The sequence below is a fragment of the Gorilla gorilla genome, chromosome 12, assembly GCF_029281585.2.
Source record: "Gorilla gorilla gorilla isolate KB3781 chromosome 12, NHGRI_mGorGor1-v2.1_pri, whole genome shotgun sequence".
Classification (NCBI taxonomy): Eukaryota; Metazoa; Chordata; class Mammalia; order Primates; family Hominidae; genus Gorilla; species Gorilla gorilla.
In genome coordinates, this window is record NC_073236.2 from 120,606,624 (window position 1) to 120,628,037 (window position 21,414).

The window sequence follows — 21,414 nt, forward strand, 5'->3', positions numbered from 1 at the left end:
CATTCTCTGTATTTCCTGAATCTGAACGTTGGCCTGCCTTGCTAGATTGGGGAAGTTCTCCTGGATAATATCCTGCAGAGTGTTTTCCAACTTGGTTCCATTCTCCCCATCACTTTCAGGTACACCAATCAGATGTAGATTTGGTCTTTTCACATAGTCCCATATTTCTTGGAGGCTTTGCTCATTTCTTTTTATTCTTTTTTCTCTAAACTTCCCTTCTCGCTTCATTTCATTCATTTCGTCTTCCATTGCTGATACCCTTTCTTCCAGTTGATCGCATCGGCTCCTGAGGCTTCTGCATTCTTCACGTAGTTCTCGAACCTTGGTTTTCAGCTCCATCAGCTCCTTTAAGCACTTCTCTGTATTGATTATTCTAGTTATACATTCGTCTAAATTTTTTTCAAAGTTTTCAACTTCTTTGCCTTTGGTCTGAATGTCCTCCCGTAGCTCAGAGTAATTTGATCGTCTGAAGCCTTCTTCTCTCAGCTCGTCAAAGTCATTCTCCATCCAGCTTTGTTCCCTTGCTGGTGCGGAACTGCGTTCCTTTGGAGGAGGAGAGGCGCTCTGCTTTTTAGAGTTTCCAGTTTTTCTGTTCTGTTTTTTCCCCATCTTTGTGGTTTTATCTACTTTTGGTCTTTGATGATGGTGATGTACGGATGGTTTTTTGGTGTGGATGTCCTTTCTGTTTGTTAGTTTTCCTTCTAACAGAGAGGACCCTCAGCTGCAGGTCTGTTGGAATACCCTGCCGTGTGAGGTGTCAGTGTTCGCCTGCTGGGGGGTGCCTCCCAGTTAGGCTGCTCGGGGGTCAGGGGTCAGGGACCCACTTGAGGAGGCAGTCTGCCCGTTCTCAGATCTGCAGCTGCGTACTGGTAGAAGCACTGCTCTCTTCAAAGCTGTCAGACAGGGACATTTAAGTCTGCAGAGTTTACTGCTGTCTTTTTGTCTGTGCCCTGCCCCCAGAGGTGGAGCCTACAGAGGCAGGCAGGCCTCCTTGAGCTGGGGTGGGCTCCACCCAGTTCGAGCTTCCAGGCTGCTTTGTTTACCTAAGCAAGCCTGGGCAATGGCGGGCGCCCCTCCCCCAGCCTTGCTGCCGCCTTGCAGTTTGATCTCAGACTGCTGTGCTAGCAATCAGCGAGACTCTGTGGGCGTGGGCGTAGGACCCTCCGAGCCAGGTGCAGGATATAATCTCGTGGTGCGCAGTTTTTTAAGCCCGTCGGAAAAGCGCAGTATTCGGGTGGGAGTGGCCTGATTTTCCAGGTGCGTCCGTCACCCCTTTCTTTGACTCGGAAAGGGAACTCCCTGACCCCTTGCGCTTCCCAAGTGAGGCAATGCCTCGCCCTGCTTCGGCTCGCGCACGGTGCGCGCACCCACTGACCTGCGCCCACTGTCTGGCTCTCCCTAGTGAGATGAACCCGGAACCTCAGATGGAAATGCAGAAATCGCCCTTCTTCTGCGTCGTTCACACTGGGAGCTGTAGACCGGAGCTGTTTGTATTCGGCCATCTTGGCTCCTTCCCTGCGCTTTTTAAATAAGGTAACATTGGAGGAAACACAGAGTTCATGACTCTGTGCCATGCACTGTGCTAGGTGGTTTCTCATGCACTTTCTCTCTCTCTCTCTCTCTCTCTCTTTTTTTTTTTTTTTGCTTCTGGCTTGAACTAAGTGGAATAAACAAAACAAAGAATCCATTAGAGAGCACTTGTGAGATGGGACAGGAAAAGTTTGCTTTTATAAGGGAAGAGGTAAAGGGAAGTATTTGCCACCAGGGCAGGGATTTATTTACTCTGCTAGTGGTTCTCAGATTACACCCAAGGGGTCTGATGCCTTTGCAAGGCCCTGCAGGATTCTGTGTACATGGGTGGGACCATTGGCACTTTGAACAGAGCCAGGGGGATGATTTCTATAAATGTTTAGGGCACTCTCATTTGTGAAAGAACAAACAACATGAGAAGGCATGATCTCTGTCAAGTCATAAGCTCACAGGCTGGCTAGGAAGAAAAGGAATGATATGTAAAAGATCATTAAGGATATTAGACAGCATATGGCTGTGTGTGGCACAAACATTCAGGGCCCAGGAGAATCGGTAGTTTCTACAAGCTGGGGGTCCAGGAAGCCATTCGGAACATTAGGGCTGGCCTAGGCCATGGGTAAAGGGGTGCATCTTCATGTCCTCGCCCTTTTGCAGTTTTTCCATGTCTTGTGTGCAGTCCTTGTTCCACAGTGCTTTCTGCTTTGGTTACAAGGAGCAGATTCACCCATGCTATTCTAATGTGAGCGTGGGCATAGGGGATAGCATGAGGGTTTATTGTAAGAAATCGAGGAGGCAATAAAGGCAATGGAGATCTCATAGTATTTAACCATTCTGTGACTCAATGTCTTCTATAAATGGGACTAATAATAGTACCCACTCATCGGTTTTTTTGTTAAAAAAAAAATCTTTGTACAGTGCCTAGCTCAGTTGGTGGTGCATAGTAGGTCTTTAATAACGGAATTTTTATTATGACTAATACTTTTTGGTTCTTCGTAAGTTTTGCTTGCTGTGGGCCCCCATAGCTTCAACTCTATATTTTTACTCAATGGCTCTCTCTCTTGACTCCAGGGTTTTCAAACTTCTTTCAGTTTTACTTCTTGTTGCCCCCTGCCTGATATTCATTTTGTATCTGAACAACATTCTTAACAGAATCCCCTAAGTGTCTTAGCTCATGTTTTTGGGTGGGACCATGCCATATGCGACTAGTCATTTTATTAGCAGGTTTTCAGTGAATGTGCGCTATCTTCTGGCCCAATCATTACAGCCTATTGTCAGGAAAAAAAAATACTTATAAGGGGATGTGGACATGGTCCACTGGGTGGATGGATCTTGGTGTTGTGATGTTTACCTCTCATAGCCTGATTAGCACAGACATTTGCCCAGTTCAGATCTACACACTATCTCACATTCTAGGTGCTAAGAGGACATATAGACAAGAAATATGTGGCCAGGGGCAGTGACTCACACCTGTAATCCCAGCACTTTGGGAGGCTGAATGAAGCAGGTGGATCACCTGAGGTCAGAAGTTCGAGACCAGCCTGGCAAACATGGTGAAACCCTGTCTCTAGTATAAATACAAAAATTAGTATAAATACAAAAATTAGTGGCTGGTGCCTATAATCCCAGCTACTCAGGAGGCTGAGGCAGGAGAATTGCTTGAACCCCGAGACTCTGTCTAAAATATATATACGTGTGTGTGTGTGTGTGTGGGTGTGTGTGTATGTGTGTGTTCCTTGTGAGACCTCTCTGTCAGGGAGTGGTTTGGGGATGAAGAAACAAAGTCCCCAGAGGACTGTAACATAGGTTAGCTTCTGAGGGCAGAGTGAGGGGACAGTGAGGGGACAGAGGTGGCCTTAAACATTAGTAATAGGTTCATGGACTAAAAGATACTGGCAGAGGGCTTTAGGTTTCTTGCAGGAAAATGTGAGTGCATGTACCAGATTCTTTGCTAAATGTTTATAATATTCCTTACAATATGCCTATGAATTAAATATTAATATTAGGCATATGAAGGAATGGATGCTCAGAAAGGTTAAATGACTTGCCATAGGTCACACAGTACTAATAAGCGGGGAAAGAATGATTCAGAGAAAGGCAAGAAGATCCACAATGATAGCAAGGGAACAAAGAGAAAAAGATGGGTCAAGCCTACTCCATCCAGCAAGGCCCTCCTGTCTGCTTGGCTGGCCCCAGCCTGCCTGCTGAGCAGTGTTGGGGAAAGACTGAAAGATGTGTTGCAAAGACTGTGGAGGATTCTGAACCCTTGAGTAGATTAGGGTTGGGACTAGGGTTTCAGTGACAGCCTTGACACAGGGCTGCACATGTCATGGTTCAGCCAGTGCTTATTGAAGTGGAAAGGGATTTGGCTGCCAGGCGTAGTTGGTGTTGGGGCAGGTTTCCTGGATGCCATCTAGGGCACTAAGCCTTGTTCCTACTCCATTTCCTCTTCAGCTCCCACCTCACTCAGACTCCAGAGCCATCTCCTAAAATCTGTTTCTCCTTATGTGACTTTGGAGGACTCTTCCCCCAAAGGCTCCCGAGAGCTCTGAGGATAAAGGTCAAGCTCACTGGCATAACATTAAATAAATTTCCAGTCTAAGCTCACCCATGTCCTTGTACTCTCCTTAATGTTCCCTAAGCCAAGCCACATTGAAGTACTTGCCCTTTCCCAAACAGGACTCATGAGATTTACAGGCCATCAGCCATGCTCTGCCCGGGATGCCATGTAATATTAGCTAGTACTGTTGGCTAAGCCTACAACAACTCTGTCAAACAGGCTCTATTATTTCCATTTTGTAGCCAAGAAAACTGAGGCTCATAGAGAGGTTCTAGTGCTTATCTAGGATCACAGAACTAGTAGGATCAGAGGAGGGTTTCAACCCAGGCAGCTCAACTCCAGGCATGTACTCTCAACCACCGTCCTATGTGGGTTCCCTCTTCTGTTTTTTCACTGAGTGACTTGCTTATTCAGTCCGGTGCCTCTTCTATGACATTTTTCCTGATTATTCTTCTGTACTCCCAAGCCACTTGGTCAGATGCGTGACTCCACAAGGCTTCGCTGAATTGTATGATAGCATCTAGTACCTCTTATTAGAATGTGTTTTATAGAGCCCTGCTATGGACTGGATGTTTTTATTCCCCAAAAAATTCGTATATTGAAGCCTCAGCTTTTGGCATATCTGTATTTGGAGTTAGGGCCTTTATGGAGGTAATTAAGGTTGGAAAGGTGAGACCCTGATTCAATAGAATTTGTGTCCTTATAAGGTGAGACCTGAGAGAGCTCATGGTCTCTTCCCCTTGTGAGCATTAGTGGTCATCTCCAAATCAGGAAGTGAATCCTCACTAGAACCTGAGCCTGCAGGACCTGGATCTGATACTTCCTAGCCTCAAGAACTGTGAGGAAATAAATGGCTGTTTTTTAAGCCACCCAGTCTATGGTATTTTGTCATAGCAGACTAATGCAATCTTTTTCCTTAAATGGGTCTCTCTTCTGGAATGTGAGCTGCTAATTGGCAGATATCTTCTCTGTCAGTGGGTCTGTATTTTCAACATCCAGCATGGTGCTTGCTGGTCTGACACCCAGTATGCAGAAATCATCCAGGAAGAGTTCGTCAAATTGTGCTGTATCACACCCTCACTATGTGGGTCCCAGGATCCCACAGCTACTAGTTGACCCAGAGCACACTCTCTTCCTCTCTTGCCTATGTTCACCTGTGCTCTGGGCCCCCTGGAAGACTGTGTAGGTGAACCTGTCTTTTCCACATATAGCTTCCACTGACTGCTAATTTACTAGCTTCTTGTGGAGGGCTTGGCTGCCTGCTGTCTCCTCTGGCTCTTGTAAAGTGGCCCCCTCCCCTTCTCTGTGAGCCAGCAGCCACCCCACTGGTTGCCTGGGCTGAATTTATGGCAAGGATTCATCAGATTAGGAGGAATGCGACATGGTCCTTCTTCCACTGTGTGCAGAATGCCGTCAAACGGCATTGCGGGCCCCTCTGCCTGCTGAGCAAGCCCACGTGGTAATGCTTGGCATTTTCTGACTTGAGAAGTCATTTGGAAGCATTTGATTTGACAAGAAATAACTTAAAATTGTTTTGGAGCTGAATGTAAATTTAACTCTTTCAGGTGCCACTTAGGCTCATGGTTACGTCCTGCCAGGCATTGGAAGCTCCAAGTAGTGCCATTTTACAACAATTTGCTCTTTATTAGGAACTACAGGCAGCCTTGGACTTTAGCCCAACCTCCCCTTCCTTTTCTAAAAATGGAATATTCTCCACCAATCCCGAAAACCACTCATCTCCTCTCTACTAAGGTTGAGGGTTGGTGAGAGGAGCTCACAGCTGTCCTCTAGTCATCCTCTTTCATTATTCGGCTGTGTTGCTTCATACAAAAGTCTTCTGAACTTGAAAAGCTTTTATCTCTCTCTGGCTTTTGTACCCACTGGCATTACTTTTGCCATCTTGGGAAACAACTAAAGCAATGAAAGATCTGCTCTATCTTTCGCAAGTAGCTTTTCACTTATTTGAAGAGAGCAAAGAGTTTCATTCATCAAACATTCATCAAAAGGCTGCTCTTCATGTAGAGATGAGCATGGGGCTACAGTGTGATTTTACAGTTGTATACTACACAACTCCAGGGAGCCCCATTCACAGAGACCATCACTTGCACAATCATATGAGGCTGCACCGCATAAGCACTACATAGCTTTTCCCCTTGAGGCACATACAGATTACTCAGAGATCTTCTGAGTCTTTTGCCCAGCTAGAATATCTTGGCTCTCTTCTGTCTTAGACATGGCTTTGAGTGTAACTCACCATCTTGTTCGTCCTTCCCTGAGTGTGTTCTCATTTCTCATGGTCCTTCTGCATGTGTGGGATCTTCAAGCACAGTCTGACCATCAGAGTGACTTAGAGCTATCATCCCCAATCTGGAGTTTGAACTGCTGTTAAAGCCCTCAGAAAGAACTATTTGCTATGTCTTGCTTTGGTGAGTGATTTTCTAGAGATCAACATGACATGGAGACCATTAGCATGGATTAAAGAAAAGAGATACCCACCTTTCAACTACATCTGACATGGGTTAAGGGATAGACTTATTAATCCTTCTGCTATATCGAGCATAACATGTCATTCAGAATTAAAATGATCCATTTATGTTTGTGTCCCTTATTAGATTCTAAGCTTCTTTAACAGAGGGGCTGCGTCTTCTTTTCATGCATGTTCAGAGACAACAAAGGGCTGGGCTCAGGGAGCTGCTTGGTAAATGTGAAGTGAATGACATGTATTATGTTCATGCCTTCCATGTACTTGGAGTGGAGATGCCATCATGAAGAAAACATGGCAACTACTGTTATAAAGACTTTGATTTCTCATGACATAATCAGTGAATGCCTAACTGGTAAGTTTTGAGAAGTTGATTTAGGGGGAGGCAGTGCTCCGGAGTGGTGCTTACTATCTCATGGGCTTTCCTTTGCCTGTGTGGAAGAGTGTGGCCAACCGGCAGAGTGAGGGTCTTTCTGGATCTCAACAATGGTATGCAATTAGAGAAGAGCGACTTGTAGCTGTTTCTGGAAAGGCTAGATTTTTAGGGATTTCTTGTGGCACTAAGAGGAAAAGGTTTTGCAGGACTCAGTTGTCCATTAAGCCCCAGTTTTCCTGTGGGCACAATCATCGGTTTCTTGTGGGTGAAAAGGCCTGTGGGGGTGACAAAAACGTACGATTGGATTTTCTTGGAGATCACAAAGCCTTCACCAGGTCACCTGCTCAAAGATACAAGTGTTGGCATCTACTTGAAACAATGAGAGACACTGTTTGAAAACATCTTAATTAAAAAATAAGATGGGAAAAAACATGGAGAGTGAGGCTTTCCAGAGAGGGTAGGAAGAGAGGAAGGATAAGCTCTTAAGCAAAGAAGCATATCACTTTTGCCTGTGTGCTCTTTTTGGAAAAGGCTGACCAAGTCACTGGATTCTGGAAGTGCTTTTCTGATTACTCGGTGTCACTTATAAGATATAACAGCTCTCCCTCTTCCATTCCAGTTAATTCCTTCCTGGTGCTCCAGAAGGCAGCAGAGACAGGCCTTGACTTCAGCACTCCTGACCCCCTGTCCTGTACTATTCCACAGCAACACATGGGGCTGCATTTTTCATTGGTTCACTGGTGTATGTGTTGTGATTTTTATATAGCTCTGGTCTGACATTCCTAACAACTGGGCTGAAGGAAAGCCACTAGGCCTAACTTTAGTTTAAGCCAATAAAACAGTGCAACTTCAACTCTTGGTATACTGTCTCTCCATAGCTTCTATTCTCTGCCTTTTTGTTTTGTTCCAGAATGCCTCTAACCCATTTTTGTGGTATTTTTAAAAGTTAGCTTGAGGTTGAATTCATAACAATATTTGGAAACTACCTTAATTTTATAATTAAAGATTAAGTGATTCATCCAACCTCCTCTTTCTCTTCCCACAAATAATCTGGCAGCGAAACAAATCTCTACTATTAAGTGGTATTTATTTAATTGTGATTTTCTGTAGAGCTGTTTAAGAGCAGGTCGTTAGGTTAAAACCATTGCGCTTGTCTTGGGAGCGGAGGATGTCCTGTGCTGACTTACGTTTGGGTGTGCTTTTCCTGACGCTGAGCTAACACAGCCGTGTTTACATTACACACATTCTCACGTTGCTGACATTTTTTTTTTGTTCCTCCAGAAGAAAAAAGATGCAACACGGACAAATGATTCTATTTGATGTGATAGGTCAGGTCAAACTGGACCAATGGCTGACACTTTCTACTTGGATTAACTACATTGTGTTCCCATTCTTTCCAATTATCCTCAGTCCTAATCAAAGTTGAAGAAGAAACCAGTAATTTCAGAAGATCTGATTTTTAAAAAAATCTTTCCCAACAGTCTTTTAAGCTGGCTAGAGTTTTGAAGGGCTAAGAAACCAATGGACTCCTTGAACGCTAAGAACACCACCTGAGTCCTTGGTTGTCTCCAAATGGGTAGGAGTTTGGAAACCCACACCAAACTTTTTTGAAATGTCAAAATAAGGCAGAACTTACATGCAATCAATACAGACATAAAGGATAACGCAAGGCTCATCACAAATCCCCCCTTCAGAGCTTTTCCTGAAATAATTTTTCCATAGTCTCCTATCTCTTTCTCATTCAGAGCCTTCTTGGGTTTGCATTTTTTTTGGAAAAAATGTGAGAAATGTTGCCATATTTCCTAAGAGGAACTGAGAAAGATAGATGGTCTCTGCCCCAGCAGGACACCTGGATAACAGTGTTATCTAGAGCCAAAATGGGCTTACATGTGCTTGCCTGTTTATTTGTTCTCCTTCTGTTTGGAGACTTTCCCTGATTAATTACTTTGTAGTAATCGAGGCTGCTAACTAATGTCTCATCTGATTAACCTGTAGTTTGGCCCTTAGTCCCAGAGGGTGGGCTGGCCATCCTGCCTGGGGAATGAAGGAGGTCATTGGCCAGGGGCCTCTGGGATGCCAGTTTTGGGCTCGTTTATTTGCTTTAAGTCTTGTTTGCTATTCCTGCTGCAGTGACTGGCGACAGCTTCCCCCAAGTCCCATCCAATCTAATTGGCCTGCTGAAACAGCAGTGAACACAAGATTTAAGAAATGTTTTCTTTGAAAACTTCTGGTCCGACAGACACTTTGAGCTCATATTTCACCCTGTTTCAATTGCACATCATTCCCTGGGACTTTCAGGAGAAATATTGTAAGTGAGTCTTACAGGAGAACTGCTGCTTTGTGGTTTGGGGGTGGGAGTCAGGGGCTGATATGCTAACGGCTGGAGGGGAGGCTGTGCTGAGGCAGCCCAGCATCTTCAGAATCTAGAGACCATGCCAACGTTAACACATCCGAGGAGGTATTCAGTATCAAAGTCTCCAATATTTGGCTCCATAAACACGATACCGGTTGCAAAAACAAAGCTAAGGAGCTCATGCTGATTACTTCAATAAAAGCTGCTTAATTATGAACGTTTGGGAAATGAAGTTACCAACAGGACCAGGAGTGCTCCAGGGTCCCAGCGTTCCTGCCTCCAGCATCCCACTGTTAAGCCAGATTGTCCACTCAGCTGAAAAGCCTGACATTGAGCAGGGCATGGCCCCAGCCCCGCAGGAGACTACTCCATTGCCAGGGACGCTCCCTCCTACTGAAGTGGCAATGTTCGGGAACTGATTAGTGGTAAACTATCAGACTTTATCAGCACCATTTGCAGGCCATCCAAGGGTTACTTGGGGTGGTGACCACAGCTCCCACAAAACCTGCATTTGGGAAGCCAATTGTTTCTAGGTAGCTAGCTGACCTGTTTCTCCCCAGAAGTCAGGATTCCAAGACTAAGCAAAGTGGAACTGAATTCTGAGCAGGGAGCCAGTGGATCTGATTATGACAATAGCATTTTTGGAGTCCTTAAATGAGTTTCTCTTAATAACAGTTTAGGAAACATAATCTTATATTGCTTCTGTATAAGTCTTTCCTCTCTTGTGTGGTTATAGCGAGTTATTTTACATTGAATGGAATAGGTGGCGCTATCCATGTAACAGTTTAATTAACAAAAATCAGGGTTGAATTTGTGTATATGAGAAAAGAAATATAAGGATATGCACATTGTTAAGGGGTGAGCTTTTTAGCATAGTGGGTTTCTTTATATATTGATGATTTTTTCTCTGAGAATCAAAAATTTTTATAGTTTTGGTAGAAATCTTTAAACCTTACTCTTATTCATCAGCAGATATTGAATGCAAATTAACCATTCTTGATCAGCCTTGATGATTCTATGCTGTAAAATAGTGAAACCTTCAGAAACTACCAAAGATCCCAACACACCCAATGCAGTAGAGCACAATGACAACCTTTTCATTTATTTATTTATTTATTTATTTTTGAGACGGAGTCTCGCTCTGTTGCCCAGGCTGGAGTGCAGTGGTGTGATCTCGGCTCACTGCAAGCTCCGCCTCCCGGGTTCATGCCATTCTCCTGCCCCAGCCTCCCAAGTAGCTGGAACTACAGGCGCCCGCCACCTCACCCAGCTAATTTTTTTTTTTTTTTTTTGGATTTTTAGTAGAGATGGGGTTTCACCGTGTTAGCCAGAATGGTCTCGATCTCCTGACCTCGTGATCCACCTGCCTCGGCCTCCCAAAATGCTGGGATTACAGGCGTGAGCCACCGTGCCTGGCCAACTTCTTCATTTCTTATTTGCAAAGTGGGGATATCACTGCTTCATGGTGTCATGATAATGACAATGTTAATAAATATGATATATGTGAAAAAATAGCAAATACAATGTTGCAAATGCTAGCTCTATTTTTTCTGTGTCATGTGTTAATATTATAGTTGCTTCTATGAAGATGTTTTTATTGCTGTCTGTAGCTGTTCCCTTATTTTATGCTAGGCAATTTAAGTGAGGACTTGAGGACACAAATCACAGCAAATACACAGATGTTTGAGACAGCTGCCTGTCACTGCAGACTCTGCATGAAAAAGAGAAAAGATCATGGACTTTGGACCCAGATTGTCCTCTTGCAGCCCTCGGTCCATCTCTCATAAATTGTGTGCTCCTGGACAATGTTACTTAATGCTCTTGAACTCAATTTCTCTGTTCTATAAAATAGGAGTAATAATGCTTATGTTGACAGTTTTTTTTTTTGTGAGGCCTAAATTTTGTAGCGTAGGCACCCAGAAGGATGTCTGGTACCACTAGGCGTTTGATATTTTAAGTCCTCTCTCTTAATCTTTTTTTTTTTTTAATTTTTTTTTGAGATGGAGTTCCGTTCTTGTTGCCCAGGCTGGAGGGCAGTGGTGCAATCTCGACTCACCACAACCTCTGCCTCCCGGTTCAAGCAATTCTCCTGCCTCAGCCTCCCAAGTAGCTGGGATTACAGGCATGCACCACCACACCCAGCTAATTTTGTATTTTTAGTAGAGATGGGGGTTTCTCCATGTTGATCAGGCTGGTCTCAAACTCCTGACCTCAGGTGATCTGCTTGCCTCAGCCTCCCAAAGTGCTGAGATTACAGGCATGAGCCACCGTGCCCGGCCAAGTCCTATCTTTCTCAAAAGAATCTTCCTCTAGTAAATTAATTGCTGTGCCTTGGAAAGTTGGGATTACTGACATTCTGAATACTATCAGTCACTTATATTTGTGGCCATTTTTGTGTGTGTGTATGTGTGTGTGTTGAGATTTTGTGTCATAAAGATACTCTGTGCTCTTGTAATGACTGAATATGCTCTTGATTCTGATTTCACCTTTAACAAAACAGCAATAATTATCTTCTTTTACTGAACAAGACAAAGAATAAGTCAATAAGATATTGTAAGTGTTGGAGCAAAGTTCTTGCTACTACGTTTATGCTGCCCAAAGAACATCTGCAACTTCATGGGTTACTAGTGAGATACAGCAGTGAAGGAGGAAGAACCTGGGAACTGTGGGAGATGGGGAAAGGGTGGGAAAGGGGGTTAGTCTGATGTTTTTGGGGTGTGCTGAAGTTAAACCGAGGGCCCTGGGGCATTCACCTGGAGAGCTTGTGCCAATAATTTTGATTTTGCCAAACTTATTAAAAAATTCAAGTGAAAGCTAAACTTTTAAGCATCTTATACAAAGTTAAAATAACACCTTATTTTAAAATTCCTCTGTGTATAGATTTGTTTTCTCTCCAAATGGTCACAGTTACTGAGAGAAACTTAGAAGGTTATTTGAGGTTCAGGAGACCCTCTGGGACAAGCCCACTTAATCAGGCCAGCCACTGGGACTTTGAGAAAGACCAGTGTAATGTTGTCCCCTGACGTGAGTGGGAAAGGGACCCTGAGTGGCTCCCAGGAGCTGTCTGTGCCATTATTAACTGCACATACCAGGATGAATTTGTGGGGACATGAAAAAGGACCAGGCTGGGAATGAAGATGTCTACCTCTTGGTCTAATCTCCTACTATTTGTAGGTTCTGGGATAATTTATTAACTTATTTGAGTGTGTTTTCTCATTTGTTTAATAAGGATAATAATACCAATGCCTTAGAATTATAGATGGAGATATAAACTCACAATGTAGTGAATGCAAAAATATTTTGCAAAGATTACAAAATACTATATAAAGGATTAATTCATTCTATGTAATTTATTGACATTTAAATCCTTCCGAGATCTGTACACGGCATAATGAATTAGAGCAATGGTGGTCTTGGAGGTCATCTCATTCATAGCTCTAATTTTACATATAGGAAACTGAAGGACAGAAAAAGAGAGAAAGAAACTTGTCCACCGAGTAATACGGCATGCTGGTGCCAAAGCTAAAACTGGAACAAGGGGACTTGACTCCCCTAAGATACTCCCCTCCCCACTTTCATACAACAGTGGCTCTTATAGAAAAGGCATATAAATAGTTGAGTTCAACCAAAACAACTTCAGGCGTTGTTGAAATTCAAGGAGAATTAGGTGAGGATGTTAAGAGAATAAATTTTCAGGACAACCTACCTTTCTTGGCAGATTGATGACAAGCTCCACCCTTATAGGGAAGCATATTCTTCAAGGCTTCTTTCTCCATCATCTGAACTCACACATCACTGTAAGGCTTTGGGGACTCTCAGCACACAGGACTTTGAGTTGTTGGTCACTTACAGAGAGGTCTATGCTTTACCTCCCCATTTGAAAGAAGAATGTGACTGTGATAAGGCCAACCTCTGAGGAAGGACTGGCTCTCAGCTTAGGAGGGTCCCATGTACATAATGTATCTTTTTCCATAATAGGAAGGGCTCTGAAGAGCAAAGTTGGGACAACTTTGTGCTGATGGCTCTTCCTTTCATTCCAGGTTCTGTTCCCCATAATGGACTTGTGGGTTAACCCAGCCCAGGAATCCCAGATTCATGCATCCTAGAGGCCATGCTATAAAATGCAACCAACAGTGGCTAGGCAGTAGGTTTATGGGGTAGTTGGCATATGTTTTGGTTTTCTTGATGCCATTATAAATGGTATAGCTTTGAAGTTTTAAATTTTCTAGTTGTTTGCTGCTGGATATGGACATGCAGTTGATTTTGGTACATTGACCTTACATTTGTGACTTAATTATATCTACTAATTAGTTCTAGTAGATTTTTCTAGATTTCCTTCATATACCACCACTCTTTGTTTGAAAATAAGAACATTTTAATTATTTCTTTTTGATGTTTCTTTATTTCTTTTCTTGACTTTTAGCACTATCTAGAATCTCTAGTATAATGTTGAATAGAAGTTGTGAGAGTGGACATCCTTGCCTTCTTCCAGACTTTTGAAGGAAAATATTGACTGTTTCATCATTAAGTGTTATGTTAGTTGCTGGAATTTTTGAAGATTATCTCTTCTATTTCAAGATTGCCATTTTTTTCTAACATGAACCAATATTGAATTTCATTAAATATTTTTCTCTTATCTATAGAGATAACATATTTTTTTCCACTATTATGCTGTGAGGTGGTAAATAACCTTGATAGATTTATAAATGTTAATCTAACCTTGCATTTCGGGATAAACCACACTTGATTATTCTTATCTTTATTGTGTTTTGCAAAATTCTTTTAAATAATGCTTTATTTAAGATTTTCAGTATAAGTTCATGAAAACTATTGATCTGTATTTTTTTGGTGAAGATCTTATCAGATATTTTTATTTAAAGTACTGCTGGCATCATAAAATGAGTAAGGTATACTTCCCTCTCTTTTATCCTCTAAAATACTATGTTTAAGATCATCGTTATTTTTTTCCTTACATGTTTGGTAGATTTCACTAGAGAAGCCATCTGGGCCTGAAAATCCTTATAATTAAGAATGTTTTCAAACACAGGTAAGACTTTTAATTTTTTATTTCTTTCTGCACTATTTTGGAAAGTTGTACTTTTAAATGAATATGTCAATTTTCCCTACTTTGTAAAAATTTTTTGGAACAAAGTTGTTTGGAATATCCCCTTTCTATCTTTTTGAAATTTGTAGAATCTTTGTAATGTTTTCCCTTTCATTTCTGATATTGGTAAGTTTGTGTTCTCTCTGTTTTAATCTTGATCATTCTTGCTAGAGATTTATTAATTTTTGGCTTTGTTGATTTCTAAAATCTTTGCATGTTAAATCTGTAAATTGATTTCTATTCTTCTACTAATTTTCCTCCCTTCTACTTTCTTAATGTTTAATGTGCTCTTTTTCTTGTTTCTCTCAGATTTTATTTGCCAAAAAGCATTTTTATTTCACTTTCATTTTTGAATGACATTTTCACTAGACAGTTTTTTCCCTTCCTTTAAACATTTTGAATTTATTATTCAATTGTCTTCTGGCTTTTGTTATTTCTGATTAGGTGGTGGGATTTGTGATAAGGAAATTTGGAAGGGAAATATATGGTTGTATGAATCAGCATGGTTCTAGAGTATGGGGATATTTCAATCCCATGACAATTTACCTCCCAATATGCCCTCTGTAGAGGGAATCTTAGTAATCGAGTAGACAAATGACCCAGTTCGTCATTGTTGGCCAGCCTTCTCTTGGGCTCTGCAGTTCTGGCACAGGGGACTCATAAGCAGCATGGGCATGATGGCTGTCATGGTGATTGTGCATGGACTTACAAACATGACTTCCTTCTACCAGGGCTGGTTTGGCTGCTGCCACTGCTGAGTACTCGATCTTCCAGCAGTGGATGTCAACACTGAGCAGTCACCATGGCATCATATTGTGGATTGGCTGTTGAGAGATTGCTAGCTGTCCATTTGGTAGTAGTTCAATAATAAACATAGAACTCCTTCAGTCACAGCAGGGGAAACAAGTTGTCTTCAGTGCAACACTATCTATGGACTTGCTGAATGCCTGATCACGACCATGAATTATAGTGCTCCATTGCGTCAGGTCAGAACCTCTGAGAGGCTTTAGAAGAATGTGGGTAACAGGCTGTGCTGCTTATTCTCCACGTGTGTCTCCAGATAGAACTATTTTCTAATCTTCTCTCTTTGCTCTATTGCTCAGAAGGCTGACTCTTATTGACTGCTCCACTGGGACACCTTTCAGCTTTCAGCTGGGTTTTGCCAAGTGCTGGCACCACCAGGAAATGGAGGGTAAGAAGGGAGAGATCTTAGGGCTTTCATTCCAGCTCCTCCCCTGACCCCCATCTCTCAGCTTCTGGTAGTGGCTATGTTTCTCTACATATGATAGCAGCTTCTGGATAATATGTTGAGAATAGACTCTAGGGAGGAAGAACACAGAAAAGAAATTTAGGAGAAATGATGTGGTACCTCTCTCATGTCTACAGTTCTACCTGGATTCTAGAAACCCCTTTCTCTGGGCCTTTTAGGGCCAGAGGTAATAATGGCCATGGCTGTTGCTACCCCCAATAAACTACCATTTTGGAGTGTATCCCTCTCCAAATGACCTATTCAGTAATGCTTTGATTGTGTTACCTTTTTCTTCTAGGACCCTGACTAACACTTAAGTCCAAAACAGAACATCAGGGCAAATTAAGAGCATGTTCCTAAAAGTCTCTGTTTGATGGTAGCTAATAGTAATAGTTAATATATTTTATACCAACTATGTGTCAGTAACTATACTAAGATAGGCTTTTACATGAATTACCTAATTTAATATTTATAATCCCCCTTAAAACATAATTACTATAGTTTGTCTCTATTTTACAGATGAGGATACTGAGAGTATAAGTTATGAGAACTTGTGGGGTGGGAGCTAGTCCTGGGCGGCTGGGCTCCAGAGCCCTAACTCCATTCTTTAAACTATGCCACCTGACCAGGCAGCTGGCAAGTGCTTGAGAGCACAGACCTGGGAGCCAAACTGTCTGGATTTCAATATTGGACCTGCTATTTACTTGTTGGCTGACCTTGGACAGAGCTTTCTGTGCCTCAGTTTCATCATGTATAAAGTGGGAAGATAATTATTCCTGACTCCTAGGGTTGTGATGAGGATGAAATAAATATCAGTAAAGCACAAAGAACCCCACTTTGGATGTGGCATATGTGCATAAATGTCCAGAGCATAGTGGTTCACAGCATCCAGGTCTACCTCTGGGTAGGTAGACCTGGTTTGAATACATGCCTTGCTATAGTCAGTGTGTTAAAAGAGTGGAACTCTATATGGAACAAGAATTAAAAAAAAATTATTTTCCCCACTATCTCTTCAAGGCCATTCAGTGGGCTATTTTGTCTTGTTTCTGGATAAAGCATTGGACAGGTCTCATATTTTCTGGTCACAGTCAGTTAAGGAAAACCCTCTGTTCATTTTTAATCACAAAATAATCTCATTTTAGTAATTAATTTGTTTAGTCCTCTATAATACCCAAATCTTGAATTTCATTTTATATTGAAGTTTCTCCCCTTCCCCAACTCAATAATACTTCAGGCAGAGAAGCCTACAGTTGGGGGCAGTGGGCCACCATGGTCTTCTTTCTTTCCTATTTTGCGCAACTCTTCCCTCCCACCAAACCCCCTCTCCCATCTGCTTTGGCTCCTCTAGGGGTAAAAAGGAGGGCATGGGAAAGAGTTAAGGAGAGAAAAAGGTGCTACGTGGTGAAGCTTGTCATGATCAAATATTGTTACCCTCAGGGCCTGGTGGACATCTGAAGCTTAGTCCTTTTCTTACAGAATGTTTTTACAGATACCCCTATCCTGGGGATCAACTGCTGTTCTCTTAATACAGTTGATGCTCCTCAAAGTGGCCACTTACTACTTAATCACAATGTCTAGCTTTTCTTTAGCCTATCTTGCCAGCTCGCTCCCAGGAGGACATGAACATTATTATTATTGGGCATGAACATTATTATTTTTTAATGTAAATCAGAAAATTTGAATGTATAAAATAAATAGTGATTTCTATCCTTGAAAATACGCTTGCTAAATCTTTAGTGGGTATTGACTGGCATTTTTGGTCATTAAGGCAATTCATTAGCCAACAGTGATTTCTAAGAGCAGCCAGGTTCAAACCACATGTGTCTCTCTTTAACAGAGAAACTACTTTTATTGATGCCTGATCATTTTCTTGTCAATGAAGTGGTGGGTGCCAGTGACTCAGGACAAGTTACTGGTAGGCACAGATCAGGAATATTTCACCGTGACCTTTGATATGAATTTTTGGTACCCTACAAAGACAAAATATGTTTTTGCTGTTTGCAAAGGAATCCCAGACCTTATGGGCACTAAGAACTCATAAAGCCAATGAGCCATATATATGAAAATGATCCTTGCATCTAGTCTTCAACAAGCCAGTATCTGCTAATCAGTTTGGGAAATAAATATGAGCAAGTAGGGCTTTGGGAGAGTGTGGTGTCTGTTGGTGATTGGGATTTCTCTTGAAATCATCTTGCCTTTCCTTATGCTTTCTCTATGGAAAGACCTGAGTGTCAAAACAAGTTTATGTTCTAATTTGCTGAACAATAACAAAGTAGGTAGAACAGAAACAAAGGATTGAATGTAGGCTTTCAATTCCTAGTTTTCAAATTTTTAGGTTTTCAGTTATAATCAAAAGATACTTCATAGCACTGTATACTTTTGCTTTTACATATCACAGATGTGTAATAGAATGAGTGACTACCAGAATGAGCATCTTGAATATTTCCTGATATTTCTAAATCAAAATTCAGATGTATTATAATACCACATCTTTTATTTCTTTTTCTTTGTATGTAATAGACTGGGAATGTTGACTCTCTCTCTCTCTCTCTCTCTCTGTGTGTGTGTTTATGAACACTGAGAGAGAGAGAGAGAGAAGGTCTGGTATGCAAGTTAATTCTGTTAAAAAGTTGGCACAGGTGACTGGGTGCAGTGGCTCATGCCTGTAATTCCAGCACTTTGGGAGGCTGAGGCAGGCAGATCACCTGAGGTCAGAAGTCCGAGATCAGCTTGGCCAACACGGTGAAACCCTGTGTCTACTAAAAATACAAAAAATTAGCCAGCATGGTGGTGTGTGTCTGTAGTTCCAGCTACTTGGGAGGCTGAGGCAGGAGAATCTCTTGACCCTGGGAGGCAGAGGTTGCAGTGAGCCGAGATCATGCCATTTCACTCCAGCCTGGGCAACAGAAGAAGACTCCGTCTCAATGGCAGTCTCAAAAAAAAAAAAAAAAAAAGTTGGCACAGGATTTCTTATGTGGCCTCTAATGTGACTTAAGTCTGCCATTCAGACTTTCAACAAATATTCATTGTCTCTCATGTTCCAGAAACCTCACTCGTTTCTGGGCTGACACAGTTAATTAAATGCTGGTCCCCCCAGGTGCTTACGTTAGAATGCGATCTCTTCCACTGTTGTATATAGAGCATGGGCCTTGAAAATTATTCACTGTGATATACATTGATTCCCTATTTGGTGCCCAAACAATGAGATAATCCTTGTTTAAATGTTTTTTAGAACTTTCATTTGAAAGTGCTTTTTCATATAACATTCCTGTATGTGGAGAGCTTAGTTTTATGAGGAGTGGGGATTTTTCTTATGCAGATTTCCTTTGTAAATTTGGAGTCACTGATGAGGTGGCAAGGGTGGGAGATTTAGTGGATGGTGGGAGATATATACAACTTCTTTGGAAGTTGCCAAAATCAATACAAACAAGATGTTTGCTATCATAGCTTTCAGAATTTGGATCCATAAAAGTATTGTGGTTTTGTCTAGGACCAAGAGGCACTGATTTTTATTTTACTATAATATTGCAGATTGCACCATTGGCAACAGAACTTATCATACAATTTTTTTTTCAAGATAAAACAAAGTCTGGTTCTACTTCATTCTGAAGTTGGGTTGTCTATGGATTTGGGGTGGATTAGCTCCATTGGTGGGAGTCTAGGAACATTGAGACTTAGCTAAAACTCTGATTCCCAATTAGACATCAATCACTGCCACACAAAAGAAAAGGAGATTCTTCTTTGCCAGTGGATGACATATAACATGGACCACCATAGCTAAATCATAGCTAAACCTCATCGAGGTTATAAGGAGGATGTGATTATTTGGTTTCTCCAATCACCTCTCCCAAAGGAGTAATTCAACATATTTTACACATTGACTTCAGCAGTATGGTTTTCAAAGTTTTTGTGAAGCAAACCTTGAAAGCATACTAGAGAAATACCTAGCAAAATCCAGATCCACTGGCGACTTCTGTCAGAGAGGGTGATTAAGTTTGACCCCAGGGGCTAACTCTGCCTTGGTTCTTCCTGAGAAAAGGAAACGGCATTCTTACAGTGCCAGAACTAGTATACTTATCATCAGGATATGATGATGGTCAGTATTTGGCTCTCCCATCCTGGATATCTTAGGTGAATCAAACCTATTTATACTGAGGAGGAGTGGAGTAGTGTTCAAGAAGCAGGCCTCTAGTGTCTACTTTTCCAAATGTTTCCCAAGGTTGTAGACATGCCCTCAGGCATGATTTTTTTCTCAAGCCCTCACAGTTTTTGCAGTTGTCTTGGGTTGAGAAAATGACATTACTCAGCCATAACCAGTTTCTTGCCAAGACCTTCCATAAAATGCATAATAAAGAAACATTTTAAAAACATGTTTATTTGGCCTTTCTTTTTGGTAGAGGAGACACTGAAGGCCTGATTTTTCCAGGAAGATAGGGAACAAGAGGGTGATGGGCTAATGGCCACACTGAATTGAGGTAGGTGGGAAGAACTAATAGATATAGATATTAAGAATTTGCAAAAGATAGCAGGTAGTTTTTGGCACCAGAGAAGGGAATAGAAGACAAGTGAGAAGTTGGTATGCCATGTGTTCCTATTCAATGCAGTTCTATAGTCTATGGCAGGGCACTCAGGAGACAGAAGCCGGAGGGTGACTTATGGCAATGAAATACTCATTGACTTAGTAATGCCCATTGACTTTGCATGGGACAGTCTGTAGAGGGCTATAGTAGATGATGATATGATATATGATATGATATGATACTCTTTCATATATGTGTACACACACAGAGACACACACAATTTTTTCTTATTGTTCCAAACTAAATTATATGTTATGCAGTAAATATAGAGAAAAGGTTCCTGGTTCAGACCTTACCAGCATGAATTACTTTGCAATCATTCCTCTGTGACTGATGATTCATTTTTATCATCTTCCAAAAAACAGCAACCATGCCCATACCCTATTGAGACAAGGCTAAGGGTATATAAGAGTATCTACCATACCATTCCCCAGCCTGGGCCTAATCCAAGGATGCAAGCCACTCCCAATGCGGCATTTCATAAAAATTGCATGTGACACATGGAAGCCCCTCATTAGCAGGTGGTCCCATTGACCAGAATCCCAGCACAGAGGGTAGAAAAGAACTGCAAATGATGCCCCTGCTTCTTGGGTATGGTTTTCCAGAAGAAGCAAAAGCTGTCATTAGCCAGTTGATTCCTTTGTGGGATCCTCTGAAGGCTTGGTGTCCATTTTTTTACTGATCAGCCCTAATTGATACTGTTAGGAATCACCACCTTCTCTTTTCATTACAGACCCATAAATCACACATATTCTGGATGGAGACAGTTAGTTAGAATTTGCCTATAGTAGGTGTGTGTTTGCTCTAGTGGCTCTTTCTCTCCGTGTGTGTGTGTGTGTGTGTGTGTGTGTGTGTTTTAAGCAGCTTACCCTCTGGCTTAGCTGAGGCCACAGTTTGAGGAAAGGACTTCTTGAGGAAGTGGAGGTAAGGCATTGAATCTGGAAGAGTTGTGGCTTCTTTGGCAATTACAATTTGTCTCCTAAGCATTTATGTTCATACACATGCTCGGATGTCATCAGTGGGCAGTCTTGGAGTATCCACCACTAGGTGCCATGATGAGAAAGTCTGGAGGTTTTTTGTCATCCTGTAGGCAGATTTTGCCTTTACACCCTAGGTGCCCATAAATGTGTCTCATTATTGTAATTGTTTTTACAGGGGTACCAGTAGGCCAGTTAGCTCCTCA

The 21,414-nt window shown here is 41.9% G+C and overlaps 1 long non-coding RNA gene across 1 annotated transcript in view; it reads left to right on the forward strand.

The window, feature by feature from the left end:
- Window positions 1-914: 914 nt before the first annotated feature.
- LOC129531789 (uncharacterized) overlaps window positions 915-21,414 on the forward strand; it is a 282,788-nt gene continuing 262,288 nt past the window's right edge. Inside the window, exon 1 of the long non-coding RNA XR_008677198.2 lies at window positions 915-1,533. This is a non-coding gene — a long non-coding RNA (uncharacterized lncRNA). The remainder of the gene's footprint in view (window positions 1,534-21,414) is intronic.